Raw genomic sequence first — 23,924 nt, 5'->3', positions numbered from 1 at the left:
TTTGAAAATGGTTACGAGGTTTGTTTCTCCACGGAAAATCTCAAAAGACCTTGCGTATGCGGAAACATAAAATTTTTTCAATGCAGCTGGTGTCGTTTGACTTTATGTGATCCATGTTTGTACGAAGAATACCATCCTGCAACTTGTAATGTCGAATGCGACGATTAATTGTACATCTTTCGAAAGCCGTCTGTGCCGGTCAAAACTTGGGGGTAACAAGTCGGAAATGACTGTGTTAGAAATAAAAGAAAAAACTGTTTCATAACACGAAGAATAAAGTAAAATGGAAAAGAGTGTTGGCAGGAGTGGCAATCGAACCTTAGCCAGTAGTCCCCCAGCTGGTCACCTTGACCACTTCTGTTATTTATCTTTTTATTTTTTTATTTTTATTTTTTTACACCAATGGGTAAAGGAATGCCGTTCCTCTTCGGCGACATAACCAGCATAATAAAAGGTCGTTCCGTTACGACCTAAGGATGCTCCACTCTATAGCCCGCTGCGGATTTTCCGATGGCTTTCGACTCGTCGCTGTGTTGTTTCCGTTGTGTTGTTTCCGTTGTTTGTTCAATCTCCTTAATAAAAGGAACTGGAAAGAAGTTCTAAGGTTATCTTCTCATGTCACGGATAATCCAGCAGCGAGGCGGGTTATGGAATTCGCTCCAAAGAAAATTAGAAAAATATTGTATGCATTTAGGGTTCTTGACGATCGCACAGTGTCGTTTGTAGAGGCACTACCAAAAATCGTGTACTGCCTTGTCGCCATTGCCGAATAGGTAGTGAACAGCGTGGCCGCTAATCCACGTCACAGAGCTCGTTTTTGCTCGTGGAATATACATCCCATCAAGTAAAACAGGTGATCGTGTCGTCATCCTGTCGGGAGTCATGCGTGTGAGAAAAGGCAATATCTGACGCACCAAATACCAAACGTCCTTTGCCGACCCGCATTCGAAACGATGTTCATCCGTGTCAATCACTTGACATGGGGCACACAGGGGTGAGGCGGCCCGGTGGATTTGATGTAAGCGGCACTGGCACAACTGTTTCCCATTAACAGTTATATACCATGCAGATTGCACAACAGTATCAAGGGTGATGGTATGCACTGCCTGCCTCACAGCACGCCACTTTGTAGTGGGGTGTTTGCTTTCTATCACATTCTGCGTCTTGTTCAGTTGCATGGCAGCATATATCACACTCGTCGTAATCAAGGGTGTAGAGCGGTGTGGATGTAGCTTAATTCAAGGAATGTAGAAGAAAGGTGCTGGGATGTCCGATATCATTACCGAGGGTGTGAGTGAGGTGGGTCGTAAGGCCTCGAGTAGTAAACTTGTGAGGCATGTCGGGCTTCGTCGCCACAGGTGCAGGTGACAGCTGAAGAACAGGGCCTTCGCTGGGTTCTGAACATGACAAAGGCCTAAACCCCCTCTGCTCCTCGGGAGGGACTCGTAACGAATCTTAAATAACAAGCCCGCATTAACAAAGAATCCCAAAACCGCCAACATGCGGTGAGCCAGAGTAGGTGGTATCGGGAGTATTTGTCCGAAATGGGGGATGCTTGACGCCAAATGGACGTTAGTATATCACGTCCGTTGCCAGAGGTCTAGATTTCTAAGACGGTGGTCACTTATTCCTGCTCTCATCTTATTCAAGAAACGCCTATAGTTAAGGGCTGCCGAGTGCTTCATGTCAGATGTGAAATCAATGCCAAGACAGCGAATTGTGTCACTAATTCGTAGCGGTGCGAAGCTTTCGTCGGATAGACCTCTACCTATAGACAGGGCGTGCGATTTGTGGACATTGAGATTAATCCCCGATGCCGCGCCGTAGGTCGCCAACCACGCCAGTACTGCACGAACATCGTCATTATTGCGAAGAAGCAGTACCAGATCATCGGCATAGGCAGCGCAGCAAAAAGTGTGTCCCCAAAGGGACAACACAGTCAGGCGTTATGTAACACCTTGGACGTCGCGCCGCGTAGGAGACGCATCACTACCGCAACTATGATGTCCGGATAGCCCATGTGTCGCAGTACCTCCATCAAAAATGTGTGGTCGACTCTATCAAAGGCCTGGCTAAAGTCGAGTGAGGCCAAAACTCCTGGCATTTGGCCACCCTTCGCTAGCGCGATCATATCTCGATATCGGCATAGTGCAGTGCAAATACTCTGTTCACCTCCTAACGATGCCTGGTTCTGTGACACAACACAATGGATCGATCGCTTTAGGCGTGCTGCCAGAAGCCGAGTGAAAATCTTCATGCCACTGTTGAGTAAGGTCAAGGGGCGATAATCACTGATCCTGTGTATGGGCACAATCAGTCCTTCTAGGAACGCCCATGGGATCTGCGTCGTGGGAGACATAAGATCGCTGCAAATATCAGTCCATGCTGGTGCCAGCAATTGCTGATATGTCCGATAAAATTCCAGAGGAAGGCCATCATGTCCCGGGGACTTATGAGCAGCCCCCACCTGTATTGCTTCAACGATTTCCTCCTCCGTTACATCTGCAGTCAAATCCGCTACCGCTGTCGGAGAGATCGTGCCATAAGTGAGTTGAAAGACTGTGGCGATCACCTCTGTGAGGATGTCGGTGTTCCGAGTACAGCCTAGTGTATTGAGCATGAAGGGCGTCTCCTATTTGGCGCTGGGTATCATGGCGTCGTTCGGCTTCCGTCTTGATTGCTTGGATCAGTGTCCTGCGTCGGCGCCATCGTTATGCAGTGACGTGGTGCATGGACGATTCCTCCTGAGCCACTCATTCTTGAGTGCGCGCACTTACGATCGCACCCTCAAGATGGCAACGTGTAAATCTGAGTATCTGTGCCTTGGCACGGTTCCCAGTAACCTGCCTGGCATGTGAGGACGGCAATGGTGTACATTCCCTTAAGATGCTGTAATAAAAGTCCATGGTATGTCTCTTCCATGCTGCTACATCTCAACTGTAGGGTATCAAGGTATTTCGGAGGGCTGGTTTTGCGCAGAGTAACCACCATGACAGAGGAGACGGGTAGGTGCCACGCCGGCGACTACAGGAATCCCACGTGCTCTGTATAAGGCGTCGACATTCCTGAGAGGCTAAGTGGGCGACGCTCAACTTCCAAGGACCACGGCTGTGCCGTAGCTTCTGGCGGCCGAGGGTAACGGCGTAGATGTAGGCCTCGTGGTCAGAAAACGCTTTGGGCCAAACTTCGGCAGCTCTCGTCCCCGCGGCTATGGAGCGAGACTGGTGTAGTGCGTAAATCCGGGCCGATCGCTAAAAACATGTACTCACGAGTCCACATTTTAGCTATAATTGTCACAAGTTCTGTGAAGGGAGAATGGTGTGGGAACTGATCCTTAGGTGCTTGGCTACAGTTTAAGTCCCCTCCTAATATCATGGCGTCCAGATGGCCCAGAAAGAGGGGCGTGATTATATGAGCGAAAAAGGTGGAACGTTCGCGACGCCGACCAGAACCCGACGGCGCATAGTTGTTAATAAGTTTGACTCCTTGAATAGGAAGAGCCATGCCTCTGGCATCACGGAGATACTCGACGTCTTCTGCGGATATACCTTCGTGGAGGAGGATCGCCACACCACTGCCATGGGCCGACGCATATGAGACCCAAGTCTTGTAGCCACAGGGTTCGATGAAGTCTTAGACATACACCTCTTGAAGGAGCGCAGTGCTGATGTCTGCTGCATTGAGCAGATCCTGTAGCAGGGCTGTGTTATGTCGGGCACATATGTTATTGATGTTAATCGTTGCTAGACGGTATGTTTAGTCAGCCAGGTCCGCAACTGGGTTGTTTAGGATGTCAGGTGTGGGAGGCAGGGGCGGCCCCACGCAGGCTGACGTTACAGCCGTAGTCACTGTGGCTGGTCGGAGCTGGGTACAGCCGAGGGAGCATCTTTGCCCTCGGAATCCTCCGGACGCTGTGGCTGATCCTTGACATCATCTGCCCAAGAATCAGATGTAGCAATTGGTAGCTGTTGATCAGTGATGTCATTAGAGCGCACGTCGGCCGGGGTGGCCGAGCGGTTCTAGGCGCTACAGTCTAGAACCGCGTGACCGCTACGGTCGCAGGTTCGAATCCTGCCTCGGGCATGGATGTGTGTAATGTCCTTAGGTTGGTTAGGTTTAAGTTGTTCTAAGTTCTAGGGGACTGATGACCTAAGAAGTTAAGTCCCATAGTTCTCAATGCCATTTGAACCATTAGAGCGCGCGCGCGCATTTTCAGTAGCAGAACTGGTGTTGTCAGTCTGAGTCTTAGGAACTGTATTCGCCGTAGCATCGTGACGGGACGGGCGGGTTGTGGTGGTAGAGTCCTGTGTGTTATCCGACGCCAGATCTTCGTTCGTGTCACACATCCGAAGCAGGTAATCATCGGATGCCGTATAGCGTCGTTTCTTGCGCTTTCGCAGGGACCCTTAGAGTGCGGTATCCATTGGTGGGAAGGCAGAAGTTGGATCAATTTCTGTTTCTACTTCCTTCTTCTCTTTAGGCTCGACTTGGTGGCACAATTGATCACCATCTTGAGGTGATTCATCCGATGACGTTGTGAATGGAGATATGGTGTCCGCCACACTGTCATCGACCATGACTGTAATATGGTGTTTCGATCCTGGGCAGCAACAGCTGTTGCAGTTGCGGCCGTTGCATACGTGATGGGAAATGAAGAATGTAGTTGTCGCTGGGGATGGAACTTCACCAACCGGTGTCTGAGTCAGTCGGCGTTGAATACAGGCGGATCGGACATGTCCTTCGTGGCCACCGCCAGCCCAAGTACATGAGAATGGCTCTGCAGCCTCCCATTACTAGATAGGATGGCATATACTTTATCAGTGCAATTTTAATTTGTCGCACTACGTTTAAGACGGTGTGTGTCTCAAACGTTTTCCTTTATTTACCAGGTGGCTTAGCACGTTGCCGTATGGTTTGAAAGCTGTCATCACAACATGTGGCGGAACTTCGATCCAGCGTGGTCGATCGCTATTCATGTGTGTCCATCAGGATGGTTAAATTTAAGTCCATGAGTGTGTCGGCACATACATAAGTGCACGCCTCTTCGTTGATCAGTTTTATGTACACGACATTGGTTGTTATAGACTACTGGCCATTAAAATTGCTACACCACAAAGATGATGTGCTACAGACGTGAAATTTAACCGTCAGGAAGAAGATACTGTGATATGCAAATTATTAGCTTTTCAGAGCATTGACAGAAGGTTGGCGCCGGTGGCGACACCTACAACGTGCTGACATGAGGCAAGTTTCCAACCGATTTCTCATACACAAACAGCAGTTGACCAGAGTTGCATGGTGAAACGTTGTTGTGATGCCTCGTGTAAGGGGGAGAAATGCGTACCATCACGTTTCCGAATTTGATAAAGGGCGGATTGTAGCCTATCGCGATTGCGGTATATTGTATCCCGACATTGCTGCTCGCGTTGGTCGAATACCAATGACTGTTAGCATAATATGGAATCGGTGGTTTCAGGAGGGTAATACGGAACGCGGTGCTGTATCCCAACGGCCTCGTATCACTAGCAGTCGAGATAACAGGCATCTACTCCGCATAGCTGTAACGGATCGTGCAGCCATGTCTCGATCCCTGAGTCAACAGACGGGGACGTTTGCAAGACAACAAGCATCTGCACGAACAGTTCGACGACGCTTGCAAAAAATGGTTCAAATGGTTCTGAGCACTATGGGACTTAACATCTGTGGTCATCAGTCCCCTAGAACTTAGAACTACTTAGACCTAACTAACCTAAGGACATCACACACATCCATGCCCGAGGCAGGATTCGAACCTGCGACCGTAGCAGTCGCGCGGTTCCGGACTGAGCGCCTGAACCGCTAGACCACCGCGGCCGGCGACGACGCTTGCAGCAGTATGGGCTATCAGCTCGGAAACCATGGCTGCGGTTACCCTTGACGTTGCATCACAGACAGGAGCGCCTGCGATGGTGTACTCAACGACGAACCTGGGTGCAAGAATGGCTAAACGTCATTTTTTCGGATGAATTCAGGTTCTGTTTACAGCATCATGATGGTCGCATCCGTGTTTGGCAATGTCGCGGTGAACGCACATTGGAAGCGAGTATTCGTCATCGCCATACTGGCGAATCACCCGGCGGGATGGTATGGGGTGCCATTGGTTACACGTCTCGGTCATCTTTTGTCAATGCGAATTGACGGCACTTTGAAAAATGGTTCAAATGGCTCTGAGCACTATGGGACTCAACATCTTAGGTCATAAGTCCCCTAGAACTTAGAACTACTTAAACCTAACTAACCTAAGGACATCACACACACCCATGCCCGAGGCAGGATTGGAACCTGCGACCGTAGCAGTCCCGCGGTTCCGGACTGCAGTGCCAGAACCGCTAGACCACCGCGGCCGGCGGCACTTTGAACAGGGGACGTTACATTTCAGATATGTTACGACCCGTGGCCTTACCCTTCTGCGAAACCCTACATTTCAGCGGGATAATGCAAGACCGCGTGTTGCAGGTCCTGTACAGGCCTTCCTGTATACAGAAAATGTTCGACTGCTGCCCTGGCCAGCACATTCTCCAGATCTCTCATCAATTGAGAATGTCTGGTCAGTGGTGGCTGAGCAACTGGCTCGTCACAATACGCCAGTCACTACTCTTGATGAAATGTGTTATCGTCTTGAAGCAGCATGGGCAGCTGTACCTGTACACGCCATCCAAGCTGTGTTTGACTCAATGCCCAGGCGTATCGAGGCCAGAGGTGGTTTTTCTTGGTACTGATTTCTCAGTATCTATGCACCCAAATTGTGTGAATATGTAATAACATGTCAGTTCTAGTATAATATATTTGTCCAATGAATACCCGTTTATCATCTACATTTCTTCTTGGTGTAGCAATTTTAATGGCCAGTAATGTAGAAAAGTGGATCCCAATGATGTCTTGAGGTGCAATATGAAGTTCTTCTCGGATGAAACGTTCAGTTTTAAGTGCTAGAGGTTTTGCACAGTCCGCTTGAAATATGATCTTAATTGTGGACTTGGGGTACGAGTGTGCCCTGGCACTACGGGAGACATACGCATTACACTCGCCGCAGCGGAAGGTAAACAGGAGAACAGTCGCGCGCGGTATGCTTTGGCGGAACACAGGCACGTCGTCCTTGCCCCACCGCTGCTAGCAGCGGACTGTGAACCACTGGGCTGCCGTCGCTTCACAGTAGAGATGACGACCGGAATTATCTTGCGATTTTCTCAACAAGGCTTGAGAAGTACGCTCTACTACACATTTTGTTGTCCTCAAGGAGTTCTACTAGTGTACGAAGTAAATCCGCATTGAAAACGTCGTGGTCTCCCCTTGCAAGTGAAAGGTGCTATTTTCATACGTCTCCAGTTCTGCCGACACGATGAATTGAAGTATTTGAGATGCGCTGCTGCAGAAATACGTTAAATATTAGATGTACCGATAAAGTAACGAACGAGGAGGGAGAGGATGATAGGATACGTGGTAATACATCAGGGAATAGCGCCTATGGTACTGCCGGCCGGGGTGGCCGAGCGTTTCTAGGCGCCACAGTCTGGAACCGCGCGACCGCTACTGTCGCAGGTTCGAATCCTGCCTCGGGAATGGATGTTTGGGATGTCCTTAGGTTAGTTAGGATTAAGTTGTTCTGAGTTCTAGTTAAGTCCCATAGTGCTCAGAGCCATTTGAACTATTTGAGCCTATGGTACTATTAGTAACTGCAGAGGTAGAAAACCGTAAGGGAGGCAGAGTCTGGAATACATGCAAAAAATAATTCAAGACAAAGGATGCTACTAGTACCCTCCCCTGAGATGCAGAGATAGGCAGAAAAGAGGAATCCGTCGCAGGCCGCATCAAACGAGCTGTAAGACTAACGAATGATGACTACAAAAAAAGTTTGATCGGGAGCCGATCTACGCGCTTACACTGGTTAACTACATTGTGTGCTAGTAAAGGAGAGTCAGGGTCAGTTACGTGTTGTGTATGAACCGGATGCAGAACGGACCGGACTGTAATTACCATAGGGCAGAGCTTGTGTTGTTTAGAATTACTATGCAATGTTCCTTCAGACACGCATGCAGATTCGAAAGAACAGGCACTGCAGCGACCACATCCGCTATGAAACGCATGAAAGGTATTCGCTGTTGCGACTATGGACTATCATCAGCAGTTTAATGGAAAGAGAACAATGAAAAATTGTGCCGGATCAGGACTCGAACCCGGATTTCCCGCTTATCGCTAGCGGTCGCCCTAAGAGTAGGCTCTCCGAATCGACCCCCGGCCACATTCAAACTTTCATATTTCATATTTCAGTAAGTGTATTTTCTCGAAAGGGGGAGACATTTCAATTGAATGTCGCTTGTCATTTGTTGACGAATAAATTCGGTATTACAGTGCCTGTGTTGTTTCGAATTACGATGCAATGTGCCTTCGTAATTCTGAATAACACAGGCACTGCACCGACAGGGGGCAAGCGACTTTCAGTTAAATTGTCTCCCCTGTACGAGGATATACACGATGAATATAAGAGTGCAGCTTGTAGACGCGTGGTTGCCGACATATGGGAGTTTCGGTTTGGCCGGATGACGGCTCGTTGTAAGCGGGAAACCCGCGTTCAAGTCCTGGTCCGGCACACATTTTCACTGTCGCCAGTCCATTATAAACCAGATGGTAGTCCATATTCGCAACTGCAAATTCGCTTCATGTATAGATTGTAAGCAGTCTGGAACTTTGATGCTCTTTCTTTGGTTTCAATCGCGAAAAGGACCTCTGCTAGAAGAAGCAATGAAAAACGACCATCTGTTTACATCCGGTTTCAGTGCATTCGAACACGTCAAGATAGTTAAATGGCCAACATAGAGGAAGTCTGATTTATCTTTAGAACACCAAATAACTTTTTTATAAATATCTGACATTTTCGGCTGGAGTACGATCAATGAGTCCAATGTGATAAAGGCTTCGAGTATGAAGTTTTTACTGCCTTGATCGCGAGTAGGTCCACTGGGTTAGAGTAGTTTCGATGGGGCTAAGCTGCCATCTTCAGATCCACAGTGTACAGCTTATCACTTCATAGCCTCAACACTGTGGATCTGAAGATGGCAGCTTAGCCCTGTCGAAACTATTGACGCAGCGTACCTAACCTCGATTATGGCAATAAAACCTTCTTATTTGAAACTTTCTATACATTAGATAAGTTTTTGCTCGGAAGGAAAACTAAAATAAAATTATCAAGCAAATGTTGTTTAGCTACACTCCTGGAAATTGAAATAAGAACACCGTGAATTCGTTGTCCCAGGAAGGGGAAACTTTATTGACACATTCCTGGGGTCAGATACATCACATGATCACACTGACAGAACCACAGGCACATAACACAGGCAACAGAGCATGCACAATGTCGGCACTAGTACTGTGTATATCCACCTTTCGCAGCAATGCTGGCTGCTATTCTCCCATGGAGACGATCGTAGAGATGCTGGATGTAGTCCTGTGGAACGGCTTGCCATGCCATTTCCACCTGGCGCCTCAGTTGGACCAGCGTTCGTGCTGGACGTGCAGACCGCGTGAGACGACGCTTCATCCAGTCCCAAACATGCTCAATGGGGGACAGGTCCGGAGATCTTGCTGGCCAGGGTAGTTGACTTACACCTTCTAGAGCACGTTGGGTGGCACGGGATACATGCGGACGTGCATTGTCCTGTTGGAACAGCAAGTTCCCTTGCCGGTCTAGGAATGGTAGAACGATGGGTTCGATGACGGTTTGGATGTACCGTGCACTAATCAGTGTCCCCTCGACGATCACCAGTGGTGTACGGCCAGTGTAGGAGATCGCTCCCCACACCATGATGCCGGGTGTTGGCCCTGTGTGCCTCGGTCGTATGCAGTCCTGATTGTGGCGCTCACCTGCACGGCGCCAAACACGCATACGACCATCATTGGCACCAAGGCAGAAGCGACTCTCATCGCTGAAGACGACACGTCTCCATTCGTCCCTCCATTCACGCCTGTCGCGACACCACTGGAGGCGGGCTGCACGATGTTGGGGCGTGACGGTGTGCGGGACCGTAGCCCAGCTTCATGGAGACGGTTGCGAATGGTCCTCGCCGATACCCCAGGAGCAACAGTGTCCCTAATTTGCTGGGAAGTGGCGGTGCGGTCCCCTACGGAACTGCGTAGGATCCCAAGGTCTTGGCGTGCATCCGTGCGTCGCTGCCGTCCGGTCCCAGGTCGACGGGCACGTGCACCTTCCGCCGACCACTGGCGACAACATCGATGTACTGTGGAGACCTCACGCCCCACGTGTTGAGCAATTCGGCGGTATGTCCACCCGGCCTCCCGCATGCCCACTATACGCCCTCGCTCAAAGTCCGTCAACTGCACATACGGTTCACGTCCACGCTGTCGCGGCATGCTACCAGTGTTAAAGACTGCGATGGAGCTCCGTATGCCACGGCAAACTGGCTGATACTGACGGCGGCGGTGCACAAATGCTGCGCAGCTAGCGCCATTCGACGGCCAACACCGCGGTTCCTGGTGTGTCCGCTGTGCCGTGCGTGTGATCATTGCTTGTACAGCCCTCTCGCAGTGTCCGGAGCAAGTATGGTGGGTCTAACACACCGGTGTCAATGTGTTCTGTTTTCCGTTTCCAGTAGTGTATAAGAGGACATTAACCAGCGCGATTGACTTTCTTTAACATAGTTCATTACGAATCTTTAAACTGCAGTACGTCTATTTTAAACAGCATCCTATACTTTTTTATTCGGTAATCCACTCTCTCTACTTAGCAGGTGTTGAAAGAGATGTCACTGTGTATTATTCATGTTACTGTGACATTATTAGAAACCTAACACATAATCGTTATTGACTCTCCTTTACTCAAATGGTTCAAATGGCTCTGAACACAATGGGACTTAACATCTGAGGTCACAGTCCCCTAAAACTTAGAACTACTTAAACCTAACTAACCTAAGGACATCACACACATCCATGCCCGACGCAGGATTCGAACCTGCGACCGTAGCGGTCTAGACTGAAGCGACTAGAACCGATCGGTCACACCGGCCGGCTCTCCTTTACTAGCACATACTGTAGTCACTAAGGGTAATGTAACCGTCCACATGTTGCAGATGACACTAAACAGATGCAAACACAATGAAAATACACATCGGGCATCACTGTTCTGATGACTTACACATTCTCTGTAGATGAATATCATTTGCACTCCTCGATGAGGTACAACGTACTCACACAGTCCTTCAACTGAAGGCGATTCACTGAATGACCAGTGTGCATTACGACAGTTTTTCCATTTGTCTGTTGTCAACTACAGAAATTGGACGAGCTACGTTACCACCGCCACGTGCGAGGTGTTCTAGTGCAGGAGAGACGGTCATTTTTCTGTTACGTTATTAATAACGTCAGGTTTGCTTGAGCGGTACGCTCTATTAAGTTTTTGAACAGGTCTTGAGAGAAGGTTGACTAGAATAAAGAATACAGGTAGCTGTTCGAAACAGACCTGTTGCTGGTCATATCTTCGTTAGGAAGAATTAGAAGAGTCTCAGTCAAGCTGATTAATATCCCGTGGTATGTAATCAACCTTTATTTACCAGATATATTTTTTATTTTGCTTCTGGACAAAATTTTATTATATGTGGTAAAGATAAATGCTGTATAGCACTTGGAACTAAGAGTGAGAAGGACCTGTGTGGCTGACAGACCATAAAAGGCAACGTGCGCGCATCCCAACCCACGAGATCGTTATTTAACGCAACTGCCTCAGTTAGTTCCAAGGGATAAACGTCACTAACTGCCAACAAGTTCGCGCACCTCAACAGCAGAAGGTGACTAAAAGCTCGTATTCCTCTCATATGAGTGAGGTCGCGACCAGGAAATTAATTTGAAACACCAACATCCGTTTAGTACCAGCACATTCCTCGTCTCAGAAAACGCAACTTATACAGTCAATATAGACTTTTTAACTGATGATAGCCTGTAACTGCTTATTCCCTCACCATCCTGTAGTTGTTAAATTAACTGCAGGCACACCATAGTAACTGCGAATTTTATTACAAAATAAGTGCTCAGAAATCACGTGTATCTCGAGATATCCACATACGTTATCACAATAATAGAATGATTTCCAGCATTTCGCTCAGTGAGAAAATAATTTTATGAAACTACGATTGTAACTGCAAAGATACAAGTGTTTTCGCCTACTGGATGAGCAATAAAGATATCTTAGTGCATTGGTAATAGTACACTCCTGGAAATGGAAAAAAAGAACACATTGACACCGGTGTGTCAGACCCACCATACTTGCTCCCGACACTGCGAGAGGGCTGCACAAGCAATGATCACACGCACGGCACAGCGGACACACCAGAAACGCGGTGTTGGCCGTCGAATGGCGCTAGCTGCGCAGCATTTGTGCACCGCCGCCGTCAGTGTCAGCCAGTTTGCCGTGGCATACGGAGCTCCATCGCAGTCTTTAACACTGGTAGCATGCCGTGACAGCGTGGACGTGAACCGTATGTGCAGTTGACAGACTTTGAGCGAGGGCGTATAGTGGGCATGCGGGAGGCCGGGTGGACGTACCGCCGAATTGCTCAACACGTGGGGCGTGAGGTCTCCACAGTACATCGATGTTGTCGCCAGTGGTCGGCGGAAGGTGCACGTGCTCGTCGACCTGGGACCGGACCGCAGCGACGCACGGATGCACGCCAAGACCGTAGGATCCTACGCAGTGCCGTAGGGGACCGCACCGCCACTTCCCAGCAAATTAGGGACACTGTTGCTCCTGGGGTATCGGCGAGGACCATTCGCAACCGTCTCCATGAAGCTGGGCTACGGTCCCGCACACCGTTAGGCCGTCTTCCGCTCACGCCCCAACATCGTGCAGCCCGCCTCCAGTGGTGTCGCGACAGGCGTGAATGGAGGGACGAATGGAGACGTGTCGTCTTCAGCGATGAGAGTCGCTTCTGCCTTGGTGCCAATGATGGTCGTATGCGTGTTTGGCGCCGTGCAGGTGAGCGCCACAATCAGGACTGCATACGACCGAGGCACACAGGGCCAACACCCGGCATCATGGTGTGGGGAGCCGTACACCACTGGTGATCGTCGAGGGGACACTGAATAGTGCACGGTACATCCAAACCGTCATCGAACCCATCGTTCTACCATTCCTAGACCGGCAAGGGAACTTGCTGTTCCAACATGACAATGCACGTCCGCATGTATCCCGTGCCACCCAACGTGCTCTAGAAGGTGTAAGTCAACTACCCTGGCCAGCAAGATCTCCGGATGTGTCCCCCATTGAGCATGTTTGGGACTGGATGAAGCGTCGTCTCACGCGGTCTGCACGTCCAGCACGAACGCTGGTCCAACTGAGGCGCCAGGTGGAAATGGCATGGCGAGCCGTTCCACAGGACTACATCCAGCATCTCTACGATCGTCTCCATGGGAGAATAGCAGCCTGCATTGCTGCGAAAGGTGGATATACACTGTACTAGTGCCGACATTGTGCATGCTCTGTTGCCTGTGTCTATGTGCCTGTGGTTCTGTCAGTGTGATCATGTGATGTATCTGACCCCAGGAATGTGTCAATAAAGTTTCCCCTTCCTGGGACAATGAATTCACGGTGTTCTTATTTCAATTTCCAGGAGTGTATTTCATAGTAATTATAAATGTGATTTTATATGATTATTATCATTATTCATATTGGCACCAGATTTACTTATTTTCGAAAGAGATATCCTGGGTTAAGCCTCATTAAATGGAACTGTTGAGTTTCCCTTCCCCTTGATTTCATCTGAACTAGAAATACGGGATGAGAGAATGAATTACTCGCTCAGTTGTGAGTGTTTGCGATAGATGGCACCTGTCTAGCAGGCTACGACTCGACGCGCGGCTCTTGCATTTCGCGTGTAATGTTCGTAACCCATTTCGCTATGCAAAAATTAATATATCCTTCTCACAGCTTATACCTGCCAGCACCTTCTATTACATTCAAAACTTCTCATGATATCTCCCGTGCGTCTCTGGAGTCTCAGTGTTAGGAAAGAGGATATCGATGTGTACCCTTTGTAAGATTAAATCTTTGGAACGGAAGCTGTGAGGTAGTTTTATGTCATTTCTGGATAATATGAGAAGAGCAGTTCCCACGACAGGCAATTTCCCGAGTCGTAACTCGGTTATGACAGACAGTTTTAAATTATTAGGAAATTTGTGACACAAGTTGATTAGAACTTAATTGTCAGGGAAAGGCGGCATGTAACACTTGATTCAGGCATACAGTACATAACTTTTCTGGAACTGTCGATGGTTATTAATAGCAGTATTTACGTGTTCCTAAAACCATCATAGACGCTAATCGTGCTGTTGAATATCGTTACACCGTTACTACAACCATTTATTACCTGTCATTACATACGATATTTGCGAAGAAGCCATGTTACAGCTAATACAACGCGTGTGTTTAGCGAATTTATTTCTTAATTGTTAACTGATGGGATCCATCTCATCGTTGTTTTATCATGACCTTTTAATAACAAATGAAGAGCTCGAGTTCGCTTCTACAAAACTATACTTTACAGTTTTTGACATACCAGGAACGTAGAGCGCTAGAGCTGAGCAGCGGTGATTGCTTTACTCCATGTTTCAGCGGAATAATTCTGTTCCAGCTGCTGATAAATGTCGAGCGTACAGCAGCTGAATTTAACGTTGTTACTGTCACTCATTTGCCGATACGTGAGTTGTTTCGCTCGGAACGCAGTCGACGATGAACAATAGAGGACTAAAAAGTTCATGTGACGTGACGTGTAAACAGCTCTTCACGATACAGAGTCTTCGGTATGCGAAGTAACTGCTGCATTTCGAAGCAGAATTCAGTTTCCTAAAATACTTACGGAACATATACAGAAAAAAACATGATGCTATATTTTAATTTTTCTGATTCTCACTTACTCACCAGTGCCCATGTTAGTCACGAAGCGAGTCCGTAACTGTACCCGCTTTGTGACTTACATGGACTCTGTAACTTGGAACAAACCGGGCTACATTCCCTCTGTGTGCCAGTTCATATGAGGCAGATATATTAATTTTAGCAGTTATATTTATTGTATTGAATTATACAGATAATTACTGTTTGTTGTGTGGAATGGCTGTAGTGCCTATATGTATTTGTAGCTGCAAACAAATAGTGAAGTTCTCCAATTGGCATCAATGAGTGACAATTGCAAGCTAATGCATTCTGAAGTTGAATTAATACTACGTTACTACGAAGGGGGCTGATCTCTGTAGTGGTTACACAGGCCGTTCGGAATTCTCATCGCACTAAGGGATTTCCATTCGAAACAACTCTACGATTCTGTGTAAGTGAGAAAGTGCTACACATCTCCTTTGTAGTGGCTACCAAAGCCAAATATTTATTGAATGAAAGTGGCACTGCTAGCCGCTGTGGCTGAGTGGTTCTAGCCGCTTCAGTCCGGAACCGCGCTGCTGCTACGGTCGCTGGTTCGAATCCTGCCTCGGGCATAGTGTGTTATGTCCTTAGGTTTGTTAGGTTGAAGTAGTTCTAAGTCTAGGGGACTGATGACCTCACATGTTAAGTCCCATAGCACTCAGAGCCAGTTTTGAAAGTGGCACTGTTCTACCTAGGCTGTTACTTATTTCATCTTTCCCGCATTATTTGCACACACCAAATATCAAAACTGCGAAAAAATCGAGAGAGGTTGCACTTTGTAAGCCGACACGTATCGAGACAATGTAGACATTAGGCAAATTCTAAGAGTCTGACTAGTCAGTGGCTTCTTAAGCCAAAACAGTTTGCGGAAAGAAAGAAAGGTTAAATAAATAACAGCCTAACTAGAAGAAACGTAACACATTTAGTAAGAAAGTGCTGGATGCTTTTGGGGGCTTCGCCTCCAAATACAATGCATTTCAGTTAAATATAACGTGAGCTTGATTTTCACTAGGCAGCTACGCTGAACTGTTCATTGAATGACTGAAAGTATAAAAAAAGTAAGTTAGTCTCATACTGTTTCATCATTTATGAGGAGTGTATTATTAGGATCTTACGCCTAGAAAGACAACCTGTGCTAGACACAGACAGTACTGTTATGTGTTTTTCTTTCCGTGCCTGTGGTTCAAATGGCTCTGAGCGCTATGGGACTTAACTTCTCAGGTCATCAGTCCCCTATAACTTAGAACTAATTAAACCTAACTAACCTAAGGACATCACACACATCCATGCCCGAAGCAGGATGCGAACCTGCGACGGCAGCGGTATCGCGGTTCCAGACTGAAGCACCCAGAACCGCTCGGTCACTCCAGCTGGCTCCGTGCCTGTCTGGATGCGTGCGAAATCAGTATCTTCACCTGTAATTATTTCTGAGTATTACAGAACAGCAACACAATACCTGTGTGTGAATGGTGTTCTGGCGCACATGAATTTGCATTTGGAAGTTGAGTGGTAGAAATCACACTTTTTGATGCTCATAAAATTTGGAAATTTGTGCTAAAACCCTATTGGACCAAACTCCTGAGGTCAGCGGTCCCTAGGCTTACTAACTTATGATAAGGACAACACAGAACCCATGCCCGTGGGAGGACTCGAACCTCCGACAGGGGAAACCACGTGAACCGTGGCATGGCGCCTGAGACCGCGCGACTACCCCGCGTGGCTGTGATACTCACAGCTATTGCTTTCTACACACATGACTTTTATTGGTGACCAATATGCACTAGTGCCACACCTACGTGTTACTGCACTCTTCTGGTAACAATTCATCGCACAGTGCGAAATACCGAACGATAGAGAGCATAAATGATGACACTGGACTAGTTTCGCGATGGCTGACACTGAGTACGCTCGATGCAGGAAAGAGCACGGGCTGTTACAGTGTACTATTTGTGTTCCACCCCAAATTTATGGAAGAAGTGGCCTCTCTTCGAGCGACAGACCATCGTTAGTGCTAGAATAACTGAAAACTTACGTATTATGAAGAAGTCAGAGGTCATTGGTTGTGATGTCTCTCTGGACAAATATGTAAGATGGTGGCTCCAAGCAATTACCGTTAGTTGTAACACTATGTAACGTATTTTGTGCTTGTTACCATTATATTTCGTGACACTGAATAGCACAGCACTACAAATCATTAACGATTTCGCAAGCATCGATGCTGTGAAATACAGCTTGCTCTGTTCTTCACTGTATCCTAAAGGCTATAAACGTCAGAGTTCACGTTAATACCATCTTCCATGACACCCGAAAAGCCCTGGATACACTTCTTCACCACCATTTATTACGTAAAATACCTGTACGTGGAACAACTGAATAGAATAGACTGGATCTGAATCATGTTAGCAGACGGAAGCCAGTACATCTTTTGTAAAGTACATGCATCGCCACTGGCAAACATACTATCTGTTTCTGCTCAGAGATGTGTGACATGACCTTCACTACTAATGATATAACAAGTGTTGGTCCTCGTATCCTAAACCATCGTGAGAAGATTCTTTGGGACTCATGAATAGGTAACCAAAGGTAATATACAGTCTGAATACAATGTGAAAGAATGTGAGGGTCCCTGGCGCCGCAAAGATGGTGGTTTCAAACTGTCATTAAGTGATACATTACAGCATACGTTCACTATATGATTCCAGCAGGCAACAGACTTTACAATTCGCCACACTCGGGGCAATGCTCCACTTGCTGCATCCTGCTACACCCACCATACATAACGTTTAGGAAGCTCAGAAACCACAAAATGCTAAGGGACACAGAATCAAGCTTCTTTTACCACTGAACATGCATTTATTCATATAAAATTAATTTTGGAATGCTCGTTGCTTAAGCCTAAGACAAAAAGTGTTTCGCGCTACTAAAATGGTGTGTACTCCATGATCTACGTAATTTTATGGACTCGATCTCAGTAACACTGGTGTAAATAAAACTTGAATACCCAGTGACCCATATTTTAAAGCAAGAAGAATTTGCGATACAAGCCCTTGAGCTTGGTGGATCACTTGTGAGATGTAATAAGCACCTTTTTCCCTACTTGATAATGTCTCTCTTTACTCTTTTGCCCGCCACTCGAATACTTCTTATAGCCATTGCAATATATTTCCTACGGTGTTCCATCACTTGCAGTTTCTATAGAAAACGCTAATAACCGCAAACCTTCGTTATAACACAGATGAAAATCTCCATCAGTTCTTCCTTTTCTTCCCAACTTCCATTCTGTATTGCCGCGACCTTTTCTCATAACTTCTGCCAGACTTCATCCATGGAAACTTGTGATATTTCAGACGGAAGTTCTTTCTTATTTTCATATCGATCGCTTGTTACAGCATGTAGCTGTTTCACCACATAATACAATTTTAAACAGGCACACGAATTTCCTTCCATAGAACTTGTTCTTCAGACTGAATGTGTTCACGTCCTGGTTTTCACAAATACGTCTTCCGCTACAGATATCCACGAATATATCATGTTCTCTTAAAAAGTCCATGTCAAATAGTAATGAAATAGTTAATTTCGATACAACCAACAAATGCCATTCTAATTTCGTCCGTTGGCACAGAGACCTGAGCTGAATATGTCGTCTAACATCCACAATGTTTCCAGTAGCTGCACGATGTGTTTTTGTTTTATGAATGCTCACGTTGGCCAATTATTATTAGCCTGCAAATACTAACTGCTTGTGTCTTTGATGATCACTGAGAACAGGATAGCACTATCAATAATGGCAGGAGGACCTGTTCCCATTAGTACATTCACTCCAGGATGCAGGCTTCGAACTGTTATTTTTTCTTTTCCTTCTAATAGGATATCACATAAATCTTCCTACTCCAACAAATTTACCTTCATCACCCTGAGGTCAGACACAGACCAACATTCTCTTAGACATGTGCATTCCCTCTAACCTCCTCCCCCATTCCCCCCCTCCCTCCCCATCCCCCCCCCCCTGCAACAATGTCATGATGACAGTGCTGCAGCTGGGTTCGATCTTGGATTGGCGGACTGAATCTCCACCATCTCTTCGCCTTGCCTCACCAGCTCCCTTCTGTTTTCATCCAACCTGTCCCTGTTGTGATGTTGGAACCCATTCCAACCATTTTGCTGTAGCCTGTGCTGTCTCTTTTGACCACCTCCATTTATGTATGACCGCTCATTCCTTCTGTCAGTATGCAGTCTCTGGGAACCTACGGAAATGTGCCTGTTTTAATACGGATGCTGCCAGCTACGATCATCCGACTACATGAATTCTAGTTCTTGCAAAAAAAAAAAAAAAAAAAAAAAAAAAAAAAAAAAAAAAAAAAAAAAAAAAAACTGGAAGTCATCGGTCCCTAGACTTACACACTACTTAAATCAACTTATGCTAAGAACAACACACACACCCATGCCCGAAGGAGGACTCGAACCTGCGACGGGAGGGCCAGTTCTTGCATGCGGATCTGAATACCTCAATATGATCGCGAGTTGGCATTGTTGGAAATGTTGCGGTAAATTTTTGGTAACAGAAGCAGATAATTCCAGCAGAGCTGTATGGTGAATGCAGAAACTGGTTCTTGTTTAACAGCATTTCTAGGAACTTCACCATCGGTAGCGTTCCAGACCGCTCGAAACCTCTCCCAACAATAATTTCAGTCCTTACCATCTCTTGGACTACCTTCAACCAGCAATTGCTGAGTAAGACGTCACGACACTCTTTTTATGTAGAATATTGCTGCACAACTGGCTGCATTCTCACAGCCGTTTCTCCTTCTAACAGAACACATATAAATTGAAGCCAGTGCATTAACGACCACAACGGCAAGAAACAACGATAAAATTGTTCCAACCAAGCTTTGGGGTCAGGCGAAATACTGTTATCTTTGAATGTCTGATATCTGTGAGCCATTAAGTAACGTTCATTATCCAAATGGTCGACGCTTGCCAACATTTATTGTCAACCAAGGCCTGACCACTGCCCAGTGATAGCCTTGATTGCCTCTGACAAGGTGGGAACCAATTTACTGATTCCTGTCCGTCATGTGTTAATTCTGTTGAACGCTCTCGCATAATTGATGCACAGTTGATGGCACTCATGAGAGTACACGTCCCTCCATTACTTCATTGCCTCGCACCTGTACTGCTCCTATATCTGATGCTAATTGCGTAGCCATCTCTTTCTGCTTTCCGTTAAAGGTCTCTTGCTGTTCTTTGAAGGTCATAAGTGCCTGCACGTTTGGAGCTTCGCCTTTCAGAGCAACATTCGTTTCCCCTCACTTTCGATGTCCGGTCTTTATTTCTTTCCTGACGAGAGCGTGGTTAGAGACGTTAATTTCTCACTGGCTGCACGCAACTGACGACCAATTTTTTCGGCCGTTTGAAGAACTTTGTCTTCCACCCTTGCCAACCACTTTCCTGTTTCATTTACCTGACCTTCACTTGCACCTTGTCTTTCTGTCAGTTCATCATTTGGTTCTTAAGGATGGGGAACTGCCATAGCATTTTATTTATTTCATTAACCTATACACATAAATTTGCCAATTTCTGATTCAAGATCACCTTCAAACACTACTTCAGAGCAGGACGGAATTGGTGACGTCACACATCTCTTTCATCGGACAGTGATGGATGTCACCTCACAGCCCTCCTCCTTATTACACTCCCTAACTATGACCACCGTGTCCACTGGGTGTGGTATGGTCGTATCTAAGTTCTCAATATTTTCACAATCCTACCGACCATCGATCTGCCTTCTACTACAATGGATGCCGACTCTCCCATGTTTGGAACAACTGGTTCCACATCTAATGTGACTTAATCTCCTACTACTGCCATGCCTTTGTTACCGGGATTGACTACCAATTCAGAAAGCCCTCTAGTGTCTTGTCTGACTCTGCGTTGTGATCAACTACAACTACCCTCAGGTCTACTTATGAATCTATCTTCCTATCAAATTAAATAACCCCTCCAGAACTGATAAACCAACAATGCTGAACAACAAAAACTTGCACAAATAGCACCTGTATTCAAAACTGCAAGTAGGACACAAATCAGAAAATGAGCTCAGCAGCTTATATTTAATTACTTCCTACTTTTGTGAAACAGCGCCATGAGCTATTTAATCGCCCCACGGTTTAACACATGAAACTTAAATTAGGCTCACGAATACGGTTAGTGAATGTGATCATCACCTGAAAACTTATGTACCTCATGACATTGTAGGAGGTACTCCGTCCATGTCAATGGCAAATTTGATGAAAATAACATATTTGCCTATCTGACTCAATCAAAAGATTACCTACTGGTGAGATCCTAGGAGCCTGGCCATTATTTATGCAAGACGCCACAGGGGATAGGCTATATTCAATCAAATTTGTCACTGACGTGCGCTGCGTATCCCCGCTTGAGGTGCAAGTAACCCACTATGGTTCAGAACTATGGAAATCGTTTGTGTGCAAGGAAAAGGAAGGAAGGGTGACCCTGCCATGTGAACTGTACCTGTATGCCGTTATAAACAGTAATAAATTGCTAAGTAGTGAGGGACTAATAACTACTGTAATGAAATGAGGGTCATAAATCACATACATTTATTGATTAAGAGTTCAGATAATAATACTCAGAACAAACACAGAATCAAGTAACTCATTAAAAGTAATGAGTGCACATATCAATGGGTGCTAGTCATGGGTAACTGGTAAATGAGGGAGTGAAAATGCTCTAACACAATAAAACGAATTAATAAGGACTGTATCCACGTACGCTAATTGAATTTTAGTTTTGCAATTAACTTGACGGTGTTGACTGGTTTGTGAATAAAAAGAATGAGAGCCTCAAAGAGTAGAGGTCACGTAAAGATGAATGAGCTATTAATGCGAGAAAATGCCTATCATCCTGTAAAATCCTCGTACACCACTTCGATGCGAAACTTATACCTGTTGTGTGAGACGAGGTTTGGTGAAGTCACAGGTGGTGATGAAATCTGGCATTGCATGACACATCTAATCTTCTGCATCAGTAAATCTTTATGAGAAGGTGTCCCCCAGACAGTCTTCCAAAGGCTCTAAACCATACGACACTTCCAAGGACCTAACCAGAATGCTTGAAGCTAAATGCTTTATGTCGAATTTCTGATGCTGAATCTCGACTATTGTCTCTCAAAAGAATGCTGAATCTCCGACGCCTGAAGCTGGAATGTGGAGAACTTGTACACTCTGCTCCTTTATGGTCTGACCCCGTCGAAAACTCCAGTTTAAGCCAAATCAAGGCCGCATCCCTTATTCTCCGAATCAAAAATATTCTGACAACTGTATCCCAGAATGTCTGTCGCCACTTCCTGGTAGATTTCGAGCGCTGGTAAATCGCCTTTCCCGAAACTTTCGAGTGATGACCTGTCTACGGAGGTGACCAGTGTCTTCCGCGCTTTCGTAGGTGCCTGCCGTGGTTACCAGAAACCCATGGGCCGCAACTTCCCTCCCAGATAACTACCAAAGTAGTTAACATGCACTTTTAGAATTAAAAGAAAAAATTAAATTCTTAACTATCGTCAGACACTCCTACAGGTAATACTGTTCTATGTTTCAGACACATGGGACATCACGGAAGAAATTGCCGCAACATAACAAGGAATGAACTTGCTGGGTGAAAAACTATGAAACACGAGACTGGCTACAGCCTGACAACTGGAAAGAGTGCTACAGAGGAATATTTGCAGGGGAGGATTTGTCTGACTACATGATAGAAGAAAAGGGAGATGATAAGGAAGACATAGAAGATCCAGAGTTATAGGACAACAGACGTTTTGTAGACCTGCAGCTAAGTAACATTCCTTTTGAATTCCTGAAATTGTAGGGGGAAACTGGCTACAAAGGACTGTTCTAATCAGTGAATAGAGCCTATGAGTCTCGAGACTAATCATCAGACTTTCCAACAATCCTCGCAGTGCAGATAAGTGCGAGAACTGTCGCGTATTCATCTCTACATCTCATGAATTCAAGTCGGTCACAATAAAATGTCAGGTCTAGCAGGAAACCGCGTTCCTGCAGTCCGATAAGTCGAGGGAATCGAATTCAGGATGGACAACGTATCTCGTAGGACAGTGGCACGAAATATGTTGTTAATGGGCTATGGCAGCAGACGACTGACGCAACTGCCTTTGCTAGCAGCACGACATCGCCTGCCTTTGATGGGCCCTGACCATATTGGTTAGACCCTAGAAAACGGAAACTGTAGCCTGGTCGGCTGAGTCCCGATTTCAGTTGGTGGTGTCCGAGAGTGGCCTAGAATTCTCGAAGCCATGGACCCATGCTGTCAACAATGCACTGTGGTGACGCCATAACTGTGAGGGTGGTGTTCATGTGGAATATACTGGGTCCTCTGGTCCGACTGGACCGATCATTGACTGTAAATAGTTACGTTCGGCTACTTGGAGACCACTTCATGGACTTTATGTACTCAACCACGACCTGACTTTTATGGATGAAAATGCGCCATATCACTGTTCGCGATTGGTCTGAGGAACATTATGGATCATTCTAGTGAATGCTTTGGCGGCACAAATCGCCTGACATGAATCCCATCGAATATTTATGGGACATACTCCAGAGGACAGTTCGTAGACAAAATCCTGCATCAGAAACTCTTTCGCAATTACGGGCGCCTATAGAGACAGCATGATTCAGTATTTCTGCGGGGGACCTCCTACGACTTTCATGCTACGTCGAGTTGCAGCACTACGCAGGGCAAAAGGAGGGCCAACACCATTGAGGTGATATCCGATGAATACTGTCAGCTCAAGATAATAATTTCGCTTGGCTAAACCGTGTGCAAGTCTTTTTATATATAAAAAAAATAATACCCAGATGAATGGAAAAGGAAACTGAGGAGCTGTTAGATAAGTTTGGCGAGGGCATGAGAAAGACAATTCTGACGCGATTGATAA

This window comes from Schistocerca cancellata, chromosome 3 (assembly GCF_023864275.1).
Source record: "Schistocerca cancellata isolate TAMUIC-IGC-003103 chromosome 3, iqSchCanc2.1, whole genome shotgun sequence".
Lineage (NCBI taxonomy): Eukaryota > Metazoa > Arthropoda > Insecta > Orthoptera > Acrididae > Schistocerca > Schistocerca cancellata.
The sequence above is the reverse complement of the archived record's forward strand: the minus strand, read 5'-3'. Positions refer to the sequence as shown.